Here is a 19,953-nt window from a genome sequence, read left to right as displayed (position 1 = left end):
ACACCGTTACAAATTCGTGATATGAGAGAAAGCGATTCAGAACTCGGATTCATTTGTTGGAACGACGCCGTGGGCAAAAGTACATAATGGAAAACTTTTTTCCAAGACTAATTGATATTCCTGGAACTCGATAATTCACTAGGTGATTGCTTTAACCGTGCAGAATACATGCATAAATAATTAATCGCTATTAATATTCCATCGACTTTTGAAAATCCCTGATGTGACCTATTTCACGTGATGAGAATACGTGTAAAGTAAGGTTATTGCTTGATTATCTTTAGTCGAATAAATCGAGTGATTCAAATTATAATGCGGAAGAAAGTCAAAACTATGTATATTATTTTTTTCAATTTTTATGTATCATTTGGCGGAAGGAAATTTGGTAAGTAAGGTTCACCTTCTTTAAAGTCAATGATTTTGAGATATGTTATTAAGCTCCAAATTCTAAGCAATCTTCTATATATGTACATATAATTGTGTATTATATATATATAACACACGTATAATAGCCAAAGTTCAACTCCCAAGTATACGCAAAGCTTTTATTTTCAATTTATGCGATACCACTATGTTTCATGAATTTATTTGTTAACGGTATTGTAACAAATAACAAGCAGAGGACGAACTATCCGTGAACTGTTTTGCCAACGAGTACGCTTCCAATATTTTCTGTTTGAGAAAACACGATCTAAGGGGGGGGGGGCAAAGCTTGATAATCTCGAAAGAATACAAGCATCAATTTCAAGCGCTTATAGGGAATCAAGCGGGCTTGTTAAGGTCGTAAGTTGGACAATTATCCCGTGTTAGGTTCAGTCAGCTTAGTCCTACACAAAATTGATCCAATCATGTGAAAACAAATGCATTCTGATTTTTGTCGCAGATATTTCTGGTCTACGCACTCCAGTGCCCACACAACAGTTATTTAAACAGCTGATTTTCCCCTATTCTAGAGCGACAACATCCCCTGATCTTTTACAACCATGAAGAACTCGTACTCGAAAATACTTGCAATGCTCATCTGCTTGCAGGTTATTTTTGTCACTTTCTTCCCGTCAGGGGCTGGTAAGTTGATACTGATTAATTATACCATCGAAATTCTATATAATGGCTACAAAAAATATTTGCATCATTACCCTCATTTCTTTTTTTTCCCTTTTTCTTTTTCTTTTTTTTCCTTTCTCTTTTTCTTTTTTTTCCTTTTTCTTTTTCTTTTTTTTTTACGTGGGGAAAATTCGCTCGGACACGAAGACACTTCATTAGTGGCGTGGTAGTGAACATCCAAATTAATTATTTTTTTTCTTTTTCTTTTTTTATCCTTTCTCTTTTTCTTTTTTTTCTTTTTCTTTTTCTTTTTTCTTTTTTACGTGGGGAAAATTCGCTCGGACACGAAGCCACTTCTTAAGTGGCGTGGTAGTGAACATCCAAATTAACTGTTTTTTTTCTTTTTCTTTTCTTTCCTTTCTCTTTTTCTATTTTTTTTCCTTTTTCTTTTTCTTTTTTTTTCCTTTCTCTTTTTCTTTTTTTTCCTTTTCTTTTTCTTGTTTTTTTTACGTGGGGGAAATCCGCTCGGACACGAAGCCACTTCTTAAGTGGCGTGGTAGTGAACATCCAAATTAACTGTTTTTTTTCTTTTTCTTTTTTTCCTTTCTCTTTTTCTATTTTTTTTCCTTTTTCTTTTTCTTCTTTTCCTATCTCTTTTTCTTTTTTTTTTCCTTTTTCTTTTTCTTTTTTTTTTACGTGGAGGAAATCCGCTCGGACACGAAGCCACTTCATAAGTGGCGTGGTAGTGAACATCCAAATTAACTGGGGCACTAATTAGCTGAAGCTTCTAGTCAAACCAGGTATCAGTCTTTGTACGCAAAGGCATTCATTACAATCGTTTAAAGTTTGAAGAAGCACCGTTACAAATTCGTGATATAAGAGAAAGCGATTCAAAACTCGGACTCATTTGTTGGAACGACGCCGTGGGCAAAAGTACATAATGGAAAACTTTCTTCCAAGACCAATTGATAGCGCTGACGTAATTAAAATGTGACGATATTGCCAGCGACGTTTCTCCAAATAGACGACTAACTTATTTACGAATCGCCGTTACACGATTGTCGCTGGTAATACGGTTAGTAATCACTTTATTGAATTTTCGCTTTATTACGTGTAATAGATTCTTCTTTTTAAGTTTTAAATTACATTGGTAATTTTCTATAATTTATTACTCGAATATGGTAATTTTTTCTTAAAAAGTTTGCTTTTTCTACAATTATTTTACTACAAAACCCATCAAAAACATGATGTATGTATATATACCCTCAAATATTATCGGTTTATTCTCAAGCTATAGTTCAATTTCGGAAATTGCCAATTAAAATCATAAAAAAAAAAAACACAGAAAGTTCGTTAAAATATGCGATTTTCCAATCAAGATATAGAATTTATTCGAGTAATATAGATTACAGTAGCGATGGTGACGGCAACGATGAATGGACTGATTCTTCGTGCGAAAATAAATTGGTAGCGGAGAACGATGCATTGTTTCAGGGAATATCGATTTTCAAGCATGGTTTTGAAGTACGTGTGCGCGTGACTAGGTTTGTTAATTAATGCCGCTCCCAGGTTTTCAATATATAAATGTGACACCTACGTATCTTTAAGCTTAAAACAATTGGACTAACAATTTCATTAAATTTAAATCAATATTTATCTTTTTAAACGCAACAATATTTTTAATGACAACTTCACGTGTAAATCAAGTGCATACATATTCGATCGTTCTTGAAAACCTGATTCTCTGCGAAGAGAAAAATCCTTTGAGGTGGCCGTGTTGTGAGTTATAGTTGTGGTAGATAGTAGGCCTGTTCCGCTGTAAGTGTCACTGGGGGCTGTAGATGTCGCTGCCGGGGTACTGCTGATTTTTCGGCTTGTCGAGTGCCGCCACACCTTGAATAAAGATTTGATCTACGTTTTATACGCTACGTTTTACATCCACCTCTTTTCAGATATACCTCTCTATTTAAAATCATAGATCGTCACAATCTATAGGTATTTCCTTGAAAAGGTTAAAGTCGTTCTGTATAAAAGCCAATTCAAAGGGGAAGGAAATTCTGCGAAAAATTCTTTCAGATTACCCTATGTTTTTTATCGTTATATTACTTCTAAATTTTAAAGGACCAAATCACATGGCTGAAATTTTTAAAGTCTTTCTATATCTTCGAGGAAGTAAGATAAGGTTGATAGATAGTCGTTGTTGGTACTTAACCGAGTATGGTCATATAGTCGATTAAATGAAATTTCTATTCTTTCAGATATATATCGTCAAATATATATTATATATCAATGTTAATTGTTATCTGTGTTGGCGTAGTGAATAAACACATTGATGTTCGGTGTTTCAATTATCAGAATTATAATCGATGTTAAATGTATAGAGTGTCAAAAAATTATTTGTTATAGCTGTGGAAGATGGAGATCTGTTAGAGAAAATGGATCATGAAATTGATCTTGAGTATAATTTTCAGATAAAATTTTTTATTGCATCATAAAGTACTCATCACGAGAAACGAAAGTTTCAGAAAACCCCTGGATCGTAAATGATTCGTTCTTTTGAAAAAAGCTGTTTAAAATTTCTTATACTAATCCCTATACTAATTGTGTATACTAATTGTATTTAGTATATTATGTTATAAATAATGGTTAATATAAGTATCAAAACAAATAGACAACAATTAATTAGATAACATCGTAATAACATAATATAATATAATGGGCGTAATCATATACAGTAAAACTTAGAAAATGTGCTCTGGATGAATTCGGTGATAATTATCCTTTGTTCCGTGGTATGTATAGGCAAAAACGAATGGTAGATCGCAGCATAATAGTTTCCAACCATCCACAATTGTTCTAATTCCTCACTCGACGTCTTTCATGTTCATTCATGTAGGAAAAAGTATGTTATCGTTTAATAATAAGCTTTTAAGCGTTTAATAACATCTCGTCGAGTAGAAATTCCACACGAAGCAGTGAGAAAAATAATATTTGAAGAAGATCTATGTTCTCAGCTTCGTCGTGTGCAAGAACTTTGTAGGATAGATTGTATCATGCGATGAAAATTTTATACTTGTAAGTTAAGAAAATTGGAACGAAAATTCACGTTGTCTCAAAGATATCTTGTTTTTGGATAGAAATAGTTACTTTACTAACAACATTCTCAATATTAAGGATATCAACATCTTAGATTTAATTAAAGCCGCTGGAATACGCCAGATATTTCATATCTGACTTAAACATGTACTGCGACGAGCGAAAAAAGTAAACACATAAATATAAAAAACTAATTTTTCAAGTGATCGGTAAAGATTAGGTAACAGTAACTACAAGTTATTATTAACGAAATGTAATAGTTAATTTTCATTAACATTAATAATGTACAAAACATTTTACAAAAATGGACATCTCAAACCACGTTTACAGTTTTACACATTAATTATACTCGTCGAATCAAGGTTTCAACATAGTATTTCGTCCACTAGTACTACTTCACGTTTATTATATCCAATAGAATTAACTACTATTTAGGTAAATTATTTTGTGGAATGGTCAAATAATGCTCTTTTCTCATTATACCTTCGACATTCGCTTTCTACATAAAATCAACGGGCTGTGTTTACACTTTTGCTTGTCACTGCATATCAAGGAAGATTGAAATATAAAGTAATTCGCACAAAAAAGTAGATATTAGTATTGATGTTATTGTATTCCATATTTGACCTTAAAATATGAATAAAATCAGTCTAAGTATTAATGAAATTGCAAACATTTTTTCTAAAAGAACGGAACTTTCCTTTCTAATGAGCACTATATGATGCAATAGAAAAACAATTTGACACTGAAAATTGTGGTCAAGATCAATTTTGCGCTACACTTATTTAACCAATTTTCATCAAATCGAAGGTGTAGAATGGCTTGAAAAAAAAACCGCGATAAATACTTTTTTGACACTTTGTACAAAGGTGTATATCAATGTGTATATCGATACACATACTCTGTATGTGCATATCCGTGGAACATATATCCGTTTTTCGAAGCAAAATGTCATCTACCTGTTCAAAAGAGCAAAGCAAAAACTCTACATAGAGGGTTTGTTACTGTTCACACTCTGTATTTCCGTGCGTAAAGTATCCAACCAGATATCCAGGAACAGCTTTCAGGGAACGAGATTGAATATTTGATCGAATATATTTAATATGGCAATGTTACGTATAACAATATACGTATGGAATTTTAAAAGTCACGAGGGTTGCAGCGGACTCAATTTTAATGTACATTAAACATTTTGCTCATTGATGACCTTACCTTAATTTTTTTCTCCTTCCTCACTTTCTTCTCCTATGCGAGTGACACAGCAAGATTGATAGTAACAAGCGATTTCATTAAAACACAATCTCCTTTTCCATTTGATGAACACGATACGAGACGAGGGAATGATTTAGGAACACGACTTTCGAGCGGTTTCAACAACTATTAAGTTTCATTTATAGCAACGAACACTGCCAAAGACGTAATCAATAAGATTCGCGTAGGTGCCGTAGATGACGTAGATGAAAAAACGTAGATCAAACGTAAATGACGAAATTATACATTAATTTATTTTAACGCGTTAAAATTACGCTAATGACAGTTGCTCCATTCTATTTGTTCACATATTTGAGCCCTATATGGAACAAAGTGAACGGAGCATCTGCAAGCGTGTTAACCGGACAACGACGAATTTTCACATCTACTCCACGAAGCTTCACATATATCAATGACCACTGCCGTAGTCATGGTCAAGCGTAGATCGCGAAGTTATGTATTGATTCACTTTAACACGTTAAGATTACGCTAGTGAGACTTGCGCAGTACTATTTGTTCATATATTTAAGCCCTATATGCAACAAAGTGAACGTAGCATCAGCAAGCGTGTTAATTGGACAACCACGAATTTTCACATATATTGCACGAAGATTCGTATATAACAATGATCACTGCCATAATCATGGTCAAACGTAGATGACGAGATTATGCATTAATTCACTTTAAAAATTACGCTAGTGACAGTTGCGCCGTTCTATTTGTTCATATATTTAAGCCCTATATGCAACAAAGCGAACGTAGCATCTGCAAGCGTGTTAGTTGGACAACGACGAATTTCGTTTCGCAAACACGGACACGTGAAACATTTTGAAGTTACGTGGACGCGAGAGTAATTCGTTCCCTTAAATTGCTCAATTTCCATTTCTTTCGCCATGTATATTCGAGTATTGCATTTGAATTGCAGAGCAGTCGGAAGTAACGGCGCACGTCGTTGATATATCGACAGGAACATGAATTCTTTTTTCATAGGATGAATACTTTTTTCATCGAATTATTAAACCGAATCAAGTTTTCAAATCCAATCATTTAATTTCATCGTTTTACATCGAACGTTTCAATCTTTTTTCTTTTAAATACCTTACCTATATTTCATCTCGTTGAATATTCCATATTTTTAATGCTACTACCACTTATTGGTAATTTCAAATATGTAATTATCGTTCTGAAGTTAGAAATTCGAAATAGCATTCGTCAGTATATGATTCTACGTTTTATATAGAGTAATAAAAATGATACAATGAGTTTCGGTAAATAACCAATAAAAATTTTTGTTCCTTTTTCTTTTTCTTTTTTTTTTTTTTTTGTTTTATGTATCCCAGGTCGAGAATAAACTATGTGCACGTTTTCTCTCGTTTCTTGTATTTTTATGAGGAATTCAGTCTTTTTACGCCACAAGAGTCTCAACGTTTTCGTTTTCACGCCTACGTTACGCTCGTTAAACACGTTCCAACAAGACCATGAATAAGGATAACAGCTTTAATGTTTTCACATGTGTTTATTTATTATTTTAGACCTTAAATATTTTATTTATAAAATCTTTATTTAAACAAGTTACCATTGTCGCTACAATAAATCAATGAATGAAATCAGTTTAAATTTAAAATATCATTTCATAATTTCTCGTCACTTGTATCTAAAAACAACAAAAAAAACGGTGTACCCACATCGTGCGTAGACGGGAAATTAAAACAGTGGAGCTTAATTGAAACACTGATCATATTCCGCGATTGTAAAACAATAATAGAAAATCGTGTTTCTTTTGAAGGGTATGAAATTGTCAGGAGATTATGCCATAAATGAAATTGGAAACTGGCTGGTCAAAGGGATTAAATTCAATTAAACCGAACTGTGTTATATTGTACAAAGGCTAGAGAACTGCTACCAAATATCTGCTAGTTTAAAGGTGTCCCTTATAAATTATAATTATATTTCAAATTCAATCTCCTAGTAATAAGTAAATTAATATTTTACCTAAAATCTGTGATATAGATAACAAAAATAAATTCTTTACATTATTCGTTAGTTTGCAATATAATTAGAATATTATCTTTATTTTCTGGTGTCTTTGTTATTCTTAAAAGATAAACTGCTTATTTACAAATTTAACACTGCATATGCTATTAATAAATCATTTTATATTTAATTTTGCAACCTTCAGTCATTGTTAAAACTTGTTGACAATACTGTCGGTTAATAGAAATTTCTAAAATCCCCTTATTTCTACTCGATTAAAGGGTATATTGCAGAAACTATGTTAGCTACAGTGTTAGCTACAAATCACCTGTGTCACTCCATTAAACTTATACACAATAGTATTGATTCTTGTTTTAATTTAAAATAAAATATGTTATTGTAGGAATGAAGCAGAATGTTCAAATAATTGAAACAACTTTTTGTCCTATAATTAGTGCCTTTCATTTTAAAAATTAAAAAATTTTTAATCAACGATATTTGGAAGTTTCGATCTAAAATGACCAGGAATTGAAATAGAAAATATTTTTATGCCAATAAATACGTATTCTTCACACATAAAACAAATATGAAAACAAAAATCGATGTATATTAATGAATTTTGAAATGGGGAGGAATTATATGATTATACCCATTCTCTGTTGCGTTTAATTGTTTCAATTGATGTCTCATGAGAATTTTCATCGAATTTTTTAGAGATTTTTTTTTTATTAGAATATTTACGATCAATTCTCGTTGAGAATTTTCAGTAATTAATTTAATTTGGCGTGATACAATGACATGGATCATAATAGTTTTATATTGTTGGTTCTAGTAGAAACTAAGGATTTAATCTAGAGGGTATTTTCTTTTTAGTCTGCGGATCTGGTCCGTCGTGTCCAGTAGTTGGGTGACTAGTGGGTTGTGGTGGTTGTTGACTCTTGTGTTATATCTGCTTCTGGACTTGTGTATTTCATCTTTGACTGTAGGTATCTTGAGGTCACGGTGGATTGTTTCGTTGGTAAGATACCAGGGTGCATTTGATAGGGATCTTAGCGTTTTCGATTGGAAGCGTTGGAGTATTTCAATGTTGGAATTACTTGCTGTTCCCCATAGTTGGATTCCGTAGGTCCAGACAGGTTTTATTACGGCCTTCTAGAGGGCTATTTTGTTCTGTATGTTTAGCTTGGAGCGTCGGCCCGTGAGCCAATAGAATTTTCTTAGTTTTTCCTTTAGTTGCTTTGTTTTTTCTGAGATATGTTTTTTCCAAGTTAGTCTCCTGTCCAGGGTCATGCCCAGGTATCTTACGGAGTCCTTGCTTGGGATTATTGTGTTGTTAATGGTGACCTGGGGGCAGGTTTGTTTTCGGAGCGTGAAGGTTACATGAGAGGATTTTTTTCGTTTATTTTGAAGCCTCATTTTTCGAACCACTTTTCCATGGAGTCGAGACTTCGCTGGAGAGTGGATGAGGCAATTGCCGGGTCTGCGTGGGTAGCTAATAGTGCTGTGTCGTCGGCAAATGTTGCTATTGTTACCTCGTTTGATATAGGTAAGTCGGCAGTGTGGATGGAGAACAGTAGGGGTCCGAGGACACTACCTTGGGGTATGTCGGATTCTATTGGGAATGTTGCGGAAGTGGCGCCTAGGCATTTAACTATGAATTGTCTGTTGGTTAGGTAGGATTTTAAGATGGTGTAGTATGGGTGGGGTAGGATCTTTTTAAGCTTGTAGAGTAGGCCTTCATGCCATACTTTGTCGAATGCCTGTTGGATGTCTAGGAATACCGCTGAGCAGTATTTTTTCTTTTCAAGGGTTTGGCTGATCATGTGGGTTATGCGGTGGATTTGCTCTACTGTTGAGTGTTGTTTTCGGAAGCCGAATTGGTGATCTGGGAGTGTTTTCAATTCTTCTAGGAGTGGAAGGAGACGATTCGTGAGCATCCTCTCGAATAGTTTAGACAGTGTAGGTAAAAGACTGATTGGGCGATAGGAGCTGGTTTCATATATTGGTTTACCGGGTTTAGGGATGAGGGTGATCAGTGAGATTTTCCACGCCTGAGGAAAGTATTCAAGGCGGAAGATAGCGTTAAAGATTGATGCGATGAGTGCAATCCCTTTTATGGGAAGTTCCTTGATTGCTTTATTGTCTATTAGGTCGTGACCTGCTGCTTTCTTGGGGTTTAGGCGACTGATTGCTTCTATGATCTCTGAAGAAGTGAAGGGTTCAATAGGAGGGGACATTTGGAAGGGAGTGTGCAGATATTCGGTAACGTCCGCTGCAGCTATGGAGGAATGGGGTTGGAATACTTCAGTCAAGTGTTTGGCAAATAGGTTGGCTTTTTCTATAGGGCTACGCGCCCATCCACCCTGCGGACGGCGGATTGGAGGTATTATTTGTGGGAGGCGCGTGAGTTTCCTGGACGCCTTCCATAGTGAGTAGTTGGAGTCGGCTGTGGGGGACAAGCTGACGAGATATTTGTGAAAACGGTCATTATTGTAGTTTTTTATAGTTTTGGATAATTTTCTAGTTGCGTTGTTTAGTTTGCGTTTGTCCTCCGGTGTTCTATGGGTCTGCCATATCCTTCTTAGTCTACGTTTTTCTGCTATTTTTTTAAATATGTACTGGGGGTATTCGTGATTGCCGATGGACGTTTTTGCCGGTGTGGAGAAGCGGATAGCGTTTATTATGCTCGTGTTTAAGTATTCCGTGGCTGCTTCGATTTCTTCATTGGTTTTTAGTGAAGTTGAGGCTGAAGTTGTGTGTGTAAAGACTTCTCTAAAGAGCTGCCAGTTGGTGTGTTGGTTATGTATGGAGCCATTAGGTGTATTCTCGATGATAGTTGAACTGACTGTTACTATCACGGGGGAATGATCAGAGGAGAGATCAGCCGAGGAATTGATTTGGACGTGTCTTGACGAGATATTTTTAGTTATGAGGAAATCAAGGAGATCGGGTATTTTGTTTGTGTCGGTGGGCCAGTGTGTAGGTTCGTATGTGGTAAGGTAGTTGAGGTTGTTGGTTATTACGCTGTTGAGGAGGTTTTTGCCTCTTACTGTAACCAGTCTGCTGCCCCATTGGGTGTGTTTGGCGTTGTAGTCTCCTCCAGCTATGAATCTATTGCCCAGGGTGTCCAGGAAGTCGTCAAAGTCTTCTTTGGCGATGGAGTGTCTGGGAGGGCAGTATACAGCTGAAGTGGTGATTGTACCATGACAGTCTTCTATTGCTACGTTTGTTGCTTGGAGGTAGTCTTTCTGGAATGGTGGAAGTTCGTAGTGCTTAATGTTTGATTCGATTATGATTCCGGTGCCGCCGTGGGCCTTTCCGCTGGGGTGTTGGGTGTGGTAGAAGTTGTAGCCGTGTATTTTGAGGTAGTTTTTATCGGTGAAGTGGGTTTCGGATATGAGCATCACATCGATTTGCTGTTGTTTTAAGAATAGTTCTAGTTCAAATTTGTGCTGAGCTAGACCGTTGGCGTTCCGCAGAGCTATTCGCATTGGTTTTATTTTGCTTCTGTGCGTATGAATTTGTCCATGAAGAGTGTGAGTAGTGACAGCAAGTTGTTAATTTGCTCTGATTGTTTCTCTATTAGCTTTTCAAGCCTAGAGACGTTGTCTGTATCAGGTGATTTGGGGGCACTATTTTGAGGAGGATCCCTGTGGCTATTTGGTATATTTTGAGTGCCTTGTACCGCTTGGGCATAGGAGGTTGAGGGAGTGGTGAATTTGGTAGGGCTGGGTGTTTGATTGGTTGGGGAGATTGGGGTAAAGATGAATTTCGGTGAGCTGGGTATTTGGTAGGTTACCTCTTTTGTTCTAAGTTTGGGGTACTTGTTTGAGTACAGTGTTTTGTAGGCTGAGCAGCCTTTGTAGTTGGCAGGATGGTCACCTTGACAGTGGATGCACTTCGCTGGGATTTCCGGTGATTTACTGCACTGGTCGGTGGGGTGTGTACCTGCACATTTGACGCAGCGGAAGATATGGTTGCAGTATTTCTGCGTGTGCCCGTATCTTTGGCACCTCTTGCATTGCACTATCTCCTTTTTGATTTGCGGTGGTTCGAATTTTACTATAGCGTTCATTAGGCGACTGATGTTGTAGATTTCCTTATTGTTGGGTTTCTGTTTTAAATCGATAAAAAATAGGGATAACGGTTTTTTCGAGACTCTATGCCTTATGTTGCTGACATTGATGACTTCGTGGCCGAGTTTCGATAGTTCTAGGGCGGCTAGCACCCTTCCCTAACCACCAACATGGAAATTGACCAATTAACAGTAACGCCAATTTCCCTCACTTTCCGAACGAAGGCTTTTTTCCACGAATCCGATGATTTCGGGCCCTTAGGCACACCCATCATAGTTTTCCTCGACAGCGTTACCATGAACAGTTTGCTGGTGAGTGCCGAGGCGTGCAAACGTGTGTCCAGTGCCCTGCGAAGTCCACAAAACAGCACGTGACCATCCAGTTGCTGCTGAGTGCCGAGACGTGTGTCCAGTGCCCTGTGAAATTCACAAAACTCCACGTGACGCTCATCTGTCGAAAGCAAATCCAACAAACCTAGCTAAGGGTTAACAGCCTCTCGACTAGTTCTTTCACACTGAATTAACTAGCTCGATGATGGCTCTATCATTCCAAACAGGCTCTCCGGAGCTAAATTATAACACCGCCGTTTTTCCTCCCCCGTGGCAAGGGGGCAACACATCTATCCTGGTAAACGACCATCACTCGAAAAAACGCAAGCTGGAACCAAGCAAGACAAATGTGAATAAGAGTCAAACTAAACCACCAGCCAGCCAGGTGACCACCTTCAATAGATTCTCAATACTGGAGTCTACGGAAAACTCCATGAATACAACCGAGAAGGTAAATAATCTCCATACTCAAAGAATTCCCCCTCCTCCACCAATATTCATTGACGACGTAATCGACATACAGTCAATGATAAGGACCATTGAAAAAGACATCAGCAAAGAGGACTACAAGTTAAAAATTAACAACAACCACGTGAAAATTCTGCTGACCCACCCAGACGCCTGTAGAAAGTTAACTAAGTTGCTAAAAACGTTAAACGCTAAATTCCACACATATCAGCTCAAAGAAGAAAGACCTTTTCGTGTGGTGCTACGCAACATCCACCACTCAGTCGACCTAGATGAACTAAAGTACAAACTTCAAAATCTTGGCCATGAGGTAACAAACATAAGCAACATTAAACATAGAATCTCAAGATACCCACTATCACTATTCTTCATAAATTTAAAACAAAAAGGGAACAACAAAGAAATTTACAACGTCAACCGGCTGATGAACTCCATAGTTAAGTTCGAACCACCTCTTGTAAAGAAAGAAATAATACAATGTAAAAGGTGCCAAAGGTACGGCCACACGCAGAAATACTGCAACCATAACTTCCGGTGCGTAAAATGTGCAAGTAATCACCCCACTGACCAATACACTAAATCCCCCGAAACCCCCGCTAAGTGCATCCACTGTCAAGGAGAGCATCCTGCGAACTACAAAGGATGCTCAGCATATAAAACACTACATAATATTAAGTATCCAAAACTGAGACCCAAGGACATAACCATACAAGAACCTAGACCCCAAAGCTCACCTCACCATCAGTATCCCACGCGCAGGCAACACAAGGAAACGTAAACAACTCGAAAACCCACAGTGTACACACAGAAAATAGAATTCCCACCCCACAAAACACAAACAACTTCACCAGACTCGAAAAACTTATCGAGAAGCAAACTGAGCAAATTAACAACTTGCTGTCACTACTCACACTCTTCATGGACAAATTCATACGCACAGAAGCAAAATAAAACCAAGACGCATAGCTTTGCGGAACGCCAACGGTCTAGCTCAGCACAAATTTGAACTAGAACTATTCTTAAAACAACAGCAAATCGATGTGATGCTCATATCCGAAACCCACTTCACCGATAAAAACTACCTCAAAATACACGGCTACAACTTCTACCACACCCAACACCCCAGCGGAAAGGCCCACGGCGGCACCGGAATCATAATCGAATCAAACATTAAGCACTACGAACTTCCACCATTCCAGAAAGACTACCTCCAAGCAACAAACGTAGCAATAGAAGACTGTCATGGTACAATCACCACTTCAGCTGTATACTGCCCTCCCAGACACTCCATCGCCAAAGAAGACTTTGACGACTTCCTGGACACCCTGGGCAATAGATTCATAGCTGGAGGAGACTACAACGCCAAACACACCCAATGGGGCAGCAGACTGGTTACAGTAAGAGGCAAAAACCTCCTCAACAGCGTAATAACCAACAACCTCAACTACCTTACCACATACGAACCTACACACTGGCCCACCGACACAAACAAAATACCCGATCTCCTTGATTTCCTCATAACTAAAAATATCTCGTCAAGACACGTCCAAATCAATTCCTCGGCTGATCTCTCCTCTGATCATTCCCCCGTGATAGTAACAGTCAGTTCAACTATCATTGAGAATACACCTAATGGCTCCATACATAACCAACACACCAACTGGCAGCTCTTTAGAGAAGTCTTTACACACACAACTTCAGCCTCAACTTCACTAAAAACCAATGAAGAAATCGAAGCAGCCACGGAATACTTAAACACGAGCATAATAAACGCTATCCGCTTCTCCACACCGGCAAAAACGTCCATCGGCAATCACGAATACCCCCAGTACATATTAAAAAAATAGCAGAAAAACGTAGACTAAGAAGGATATGGCAGACCCATAGAACACCGGAGGACAAACGCAAACTAAACAACGCAACTAGAAAATTATCCAAAACTATAAAAATCTACAATAATGACCGTTTTCACAAATATCTCGTCAGCTCGTCCCCCACAGCCGACTCCAACTACTCACTATGGAAGGCCTCCAGGAAACTCACGCGCCTCCCACAAATAATACCTCCAATCCGCCGTCCGCAGGGTGGATGGGCGCGTAGCCCTATAGAAAAAGCCAACCTATTTGCCAAACACTTGACTGAAGTATTCCAACCCCATTCCTCCATAGCTGCAGCGGACGTTACCGAATATCTGCACACTCCCTTCCAAATGTCCCCTCCTATTGAACCCTTCACTTCTTCAGAGATCATAGAAGCAATCAGTCGCCTAAACCCCAAGAAAGCAGCAGGTCACGACCTAATAGACAATAAAGCAATCAAGGAACTTCCCATAAAAGGGATTGCACTCATCGCATCAATCTTTAACGCTATCTTCCGCCTTGAATACTTTCCTCAGGCGTGGAAAATCTCACTGATCACCCTCATCCCTAAACCCGGTAAACCAATATATGAAACCAGCTCCTATCGCCCAATCAGTCTTTTACCTACACTGTCTAAACTATTCGAGAGGATGCTCACGAATCGTCTCCTTCCACTCCTAGAAGAATTGAAAACACTCCCAGATCACCAATTCGGCTTCCGAAAACAACACTCAACAGTAGAGCAAATCCACCACATAACCCACATGATCAGCCAAACCCTTGAAAAGAAAAAATACTGCTCAGCGGTATTCCTAGACATCCAACAGGCATTCGACAAAGTATGGCATGAAGGGCTACTCTACAAGCTTAAAAAGATCCTACCCCACCCATACTACACCATCTTAAAATCCTACCTAACCAACAGACAATTCATAGTTAAATGCCTAGGCGCCACTTCCGCAACATTCCCAATAGAATCCGACATACCCCAAGGTAGTGTCCTCGGACCCCTACTGTTCTCCATCCACACTGCCGACTTACCTATATCAAACGAGGTAACAATAGCAACATTTGCCGACGACACAGCACTATTAGCTACCCACGCAGACCTGGCAATTGCCTCATCCACTCTCCAGCAAAGTCTCGACTCCATGGAAAAGTGGTTCGAAAAATGAGGCTTCAAAATAAACGAAAAAAATCCTCTCATGTAACCTTCACGCTCCGAAAACAAACCTGCCCCCAGGTCACCATTAACAACACAATAATCCCAAGCAAGGACTCCGTAAGATACCTGGGCATGACCCTGGACAGGAGGCTAACTTGGAAAAAACATATCTCAGAAAAAACAAAGCAACTAAAGGAAAAACTAAGAAAATTCTATTGGCTCACGGGCCGACGCTCCAAGCTAAACATACAGAACAAAATAACCCTCTACAAGGCCGTAATAAAACCTGTCTGGACCTACGGAATCCAACTATGGGGAACAGCAAGTAATTCCAACATTGAAATACTCCAACGCTTCCAATCGAAAACGCTAAGATCCCTATCAAATGCACCCTGGTATCTTACCAACGAAACAATCCACCGTGACCTCAAGATACCTACAGTCAAAGATGAAATACACAAGGCCAGAAGCAGATATGACACAAGAGTCAACAACCACCACAACCCACTAGTCACCCAACTACTGGACACGACGGACCGATCTACATTTATCATATTTTATATAAAATTAGAAGGGACCTTTAAAAAATTGCATGCAACAACACACTTACAGGTACTCTTGAATTAGTTTTTCTACATGTCTGATTATGTCTTTATATGTGTATGTCAATTCAAATTTATTTTCTTAAAAGTCCCTTAATGAAAAACTAACACTTCATACTAACTTAGAACTTTTGAGTTCTTAGAATATTCTGATTTAGTCACTGGCTGTACCATAAATTCATTTACAGATATTATATTTCCACCAAGAGCTAGGTTTATTATGAGCCTTCCTGCATCATCATCGAATCCTTCTATTTGACCATAATTATTACCTTGTTTTCCAGCTATAATTTTCACAAATGTTCCTTTCTCGATTTTAACTTCTTCCTCTTCTTTTTTGGAATCTGTATTTTTCTTCTGCAATGCTACTTTGTCTGCTCCAAGACCCATACCTTTTGGTCGTAATTCTGGTATGACAGCTGCTACTAATCTGTAATAGTTAGAATAAACGATTGTGAAATAAAAAATGATGTTCTCTGTTTACTTTCCAATAAGTGATGTATTAAACACATATAATTAATTTAATCTAGAATAAAATTCATACTTTTCATTTCAACCAATTCCCTTTCCTGGTTGCCATCCCATTCCCTGTAACATTGCTACACCAAAAGCATCAATAGGAATTTTTTCATAATCTTGTAACGTAGACTGAAGAATAAAAAACAATATTTATAATATGCAAATGTAATACATCTGTGCATTGCACATCAATATGTTGATAACGTACCTGTTCTTTGCCTCTTAATGATTCATCTTCTACTAAAGGTAAAGTTAAATCATTTGTTTTAGTTTCATGTTCATTCTTTGACTTAAGTTCCTCAATGATTTCTTCCGCCGCTTGCTCTTCTAAAGTAACAACTTTATTTTCACTATCTTCAACTGGCTCTTTCTTTATTGATATTATTGGCGATGTTTTTCCATTAGATAGCTTTGATTTTGCCTCGTTAACACTAGCGTCTCCTACCTTTTCCTTATCTGCCTTCGGAAGGAAAATGTCTGCATCTATTTTATTAACAATTCTATCATGCCAGGTTTTTGAACCTAGTAATGGAATAATTAGAGATTCATCTTTTCTTTCTTCCTCATTGAAATAAAAAATTGTTTTCAAATATATATATTCCGCTATTGGTGATTTTTATAGGTTAGGTTGAGGTTATATGTTTCTTGATTATAAATTTTACTTTTTGAACTCACCCTATTACTTTAATACCTTTTTCATTAAGGCATTCAATGTAATCAACTTTCTTTTTTTCTTGTGGAATAGCATTTTTTCTTAATAGATTTCTTAATAGATTTTGCAAAACCGAAGGAAATCTTCTTTCCTTCTTCTGCTGGTTTGTTTGTTATTTTAACACTGACTTATAGATCAATACACATGTATATACTAGACATAAAGATTGATGTCACTTGAAACTATGTGCATGAATCTAATATCTTATTATACTTTATTAATCTACTCACAATTACTTGCACATTACTAAAATTTCATTCCGACAATATATCAAGCGCCTGAATAAGTGACATTAAAGTAAACATATATGAGAGAGGAAATAAGAAGAACTGACGCCTATGGTTTTCTATGTTACAGAGCTAGTGCTGCACCATACGGCCAAATGCCGAAAGTGGCTAGGATATCCCAGAGAGAGTAGTGCTGCACCATGCAGTCAAATGCCGAAGGTGGCTTATGCTAGTATATATCTGTCTATACGTTTCAATCAGAAAATCGATATTATGTGTTCATGTGAAAGTTCACATTTCCTTAGGAGCTGTATTTTGATAGATTTAAGCTTCTAATGGAGCATTTTAAACGTATAGAGTATACTATGAAGTAGAGTGCGGATCATTTTATATTCATAGAAAATTTGAATGTATGGAAATGTACAAAATGCTCATGATATGCAAAAATATGCAAAATATTCAAAGTAAACCAATCATCAAAAAGTTTAAAAGGTGAAACAAATTTCTTTAATAACACCTAGATTAATTTTTATTTGTTAACGATCTACATTCTACTACGCTTTTAATTCTACCCTAGTTTATGCACCATAGCGCATGACAGCGCTATTATGTCCTTTACAATTTATTCAAGATCATTCTATTTTCAGATCAGACTCTCTATTTTTCTTTTTGCATCCTGCAAATTACCGTATAGTGATGTAAAACGAAAGCTATTGCTCGTTAAAATTTGACGTACTTTTGTTTTCATGAAAATATACATATGTTGAATTAAATAAACTAAACTATTGATAATCACATTGAAAGTATATATATTTATATATAACTTAGATTTCACAGATTTGGATTCGATATTGAAGTACTTCTTATGTATTAACGAAGAAGATAAAACATACTAATACAAGCATAATTCAACTGAGCGATTATGATAATGTTAATGCGCATCTCCGAACGTGCAGAGGATAAATGAGCAGGTAAGTTGCTCCCATCACTTTCTCCTTTGTTTCATGCAACTGTAACTCTTAGAATGTAATGTATAAATGTATATAACTATCCTTAACCGCATTGACGAAATGATGATAGACACAATTACTTGTTTGTCAGTTGAAGATCTTTTCTTTCCTCTTACTACATATTTATGTACTCTTAACTTGTCTTTTTAGCAATACTATCGCTCGTTTGTTCTACAGTTTTCAGAATTCTACCTTTTAGCGTTCTACACACGATCGGAGCGTAAATGTGCCCGTAGTCTGCCTGTTCCTATAAGCTACTTTAAACGATCATCTTTGATTGTGTTGGCTCGTAGATCATAGAGGAAGCCATTTACCTATCTTTCGGAACAAGAACTACAGTTAAAAACAGCGACCAATTGAGAACGGTAGTTAAGTCCGCGAGTAGAGGGGTGAGCGTGTTTTAGCGGCGACAACAGCACACGGTATGCAGATACGAAGCCGGGGTAAACCGGCAAGCCGTAGTTCACGGACCGTAGTAAGCGTGGTAACTCTGAACAGTCAACGACATTTGAAAGCCGGCCGCGCTCTGGAATTCAGGTAAATTTACCTCTTTTTCGTCTTAAATTTTCATTGACATTTCTCTGCTTATAGATTATTATACGGTTAGAAATGACATATTTTTGGAGATATCGAGGAATGGTACTTTTAAGTAATTTTGATTTTCATCACTCATAAATTGAACCGAGGAAATTCCATCAATTTATTTACCGGCTGTTAAAAAGTTTTAATGAAATGGGACAAATGGTAATTAGTTGCGAAAATAAGGACAGTTGTGCCAGAGTTACAGTGTTTGCCTTTAATTTCAATTAACTGTACAGCCTGAACGTGGAGATTTTGTTCCTATGTAAATGATGAGATATACGACACACTGGACTGGTTTCTCGATAGTTAACATCTAAATGGTTAAATTAGGGAATGCTTTAACAAAGTTGATTCAAACATTTGATGAAAAACCCATAATTTACCTTTCTTAGAAATAGTCTTATACTCTTACATATCTTTTATACATTTTTCTTATATATAGAAATCTAACATTTATCAAATATGTGACAATTTCTGCTGCAATCAAACATCTTATTTACTCTACGTAATGAAGCTAAGTTTAATTAACTTTCCTCAGTATCTTACATCACCAGTCACGCTCTCGATCCCGCTAGCTAGGCAATAAATCATCAAAAGTCGAGTTACAATTACGTTCTTATCCTACTTCAGAGCCCCTCACCTATCCGTTATCCAATTTCCTCTTCGAAATCCCATCGTGAAACCGACAATTAACTACTGTTCATCAGCATACGTACAGTTGACGGAATCGACATAATGAGACAGCGGAGTTAAATGTTAAAAAGTTTGCATATTTTATAATTTGAATGGCGTAAGGGAAAATAAGATGTTTGATTCGCCTAAGATCGTTTCATCCTGTATGGCACCAACATTTCATAAAATATTATATAACACAATTTGGAAAACAGGGTTGAGAATCATAGTGGTGTAAGTTAGGCCATTGCCAGTTTTCATCAAATAATCTTCTGTGTTTATTACCGTAAAAATAGATTACATCTGTTCAAACCGTGGAAACAGAAATGGTAGAGAATAAAGTTACGACTTAATCGGTTCTGAAACC

At 37.0% G+C, this 19,953-nt stretch overlaps 2 long non-coding RNA genes across 2 annotated transcripts; both read right to left on the bottom strand.

Moving 5' to 3' along the window:
* Positions 1 to 2,410: 2,410 nt before the first annotated feature.
* On the bottom strand, positions 2,411 to 6,133 carry LOC126913825 (uncharacterized). The gene is made up of 2 exons (XR_007709418.1): positions 5,353 to 6,133; positions 2,411 to 2,937 (listed from the first exon to the last, which is right to left on the bottom strand). It is a non-coding gene; the product is annotated as an uncharacterized LOC126913825 (long non-coding RNA).
* Positions 6,134 to 15,868: 9,735 nt separating this feature from the next.
* On the bottom strand, positions 15,869 to 17,705 carry LOC126913828 (uncharacterized). The gene is made up of 4 exons (XR_007709421.1): positions 17,326 to 17,705; positions 17,046 to 17,248; positions 16,409 to 16,937; positions 15,869 to 16,294 (listed from the first exon to the last, which is right to left on the bottom strand). It is a non-coding gene; the product is annotated as an uncharacterized LOC126913828 (long non-coding RNA).
* Between the last annotated feature and the right edge of the window lie 2,248 nt (positions 17,706 to 19,953).

The sequence above is a fragment of the Bombus affinis genome, chromosome 2, assembly GCF_024516045.1.
Source record: "Bombus affinis isolate iyBomAffi1 chromosome 2, iyBomAffi1.2, whole genome shotgun sequence".
NCBI classification, from domain to species: domain Eukaryota; kingdom Metazoa; phylum Arthropoda; class Insecta; order Hymenoptera; family Apidae; genus Bombus; species Bombus affinis.
Note: the sequence above shows the minus strand (reverse complement) of the source record. Positions and strands in the feature narration are given on the sequence as shown.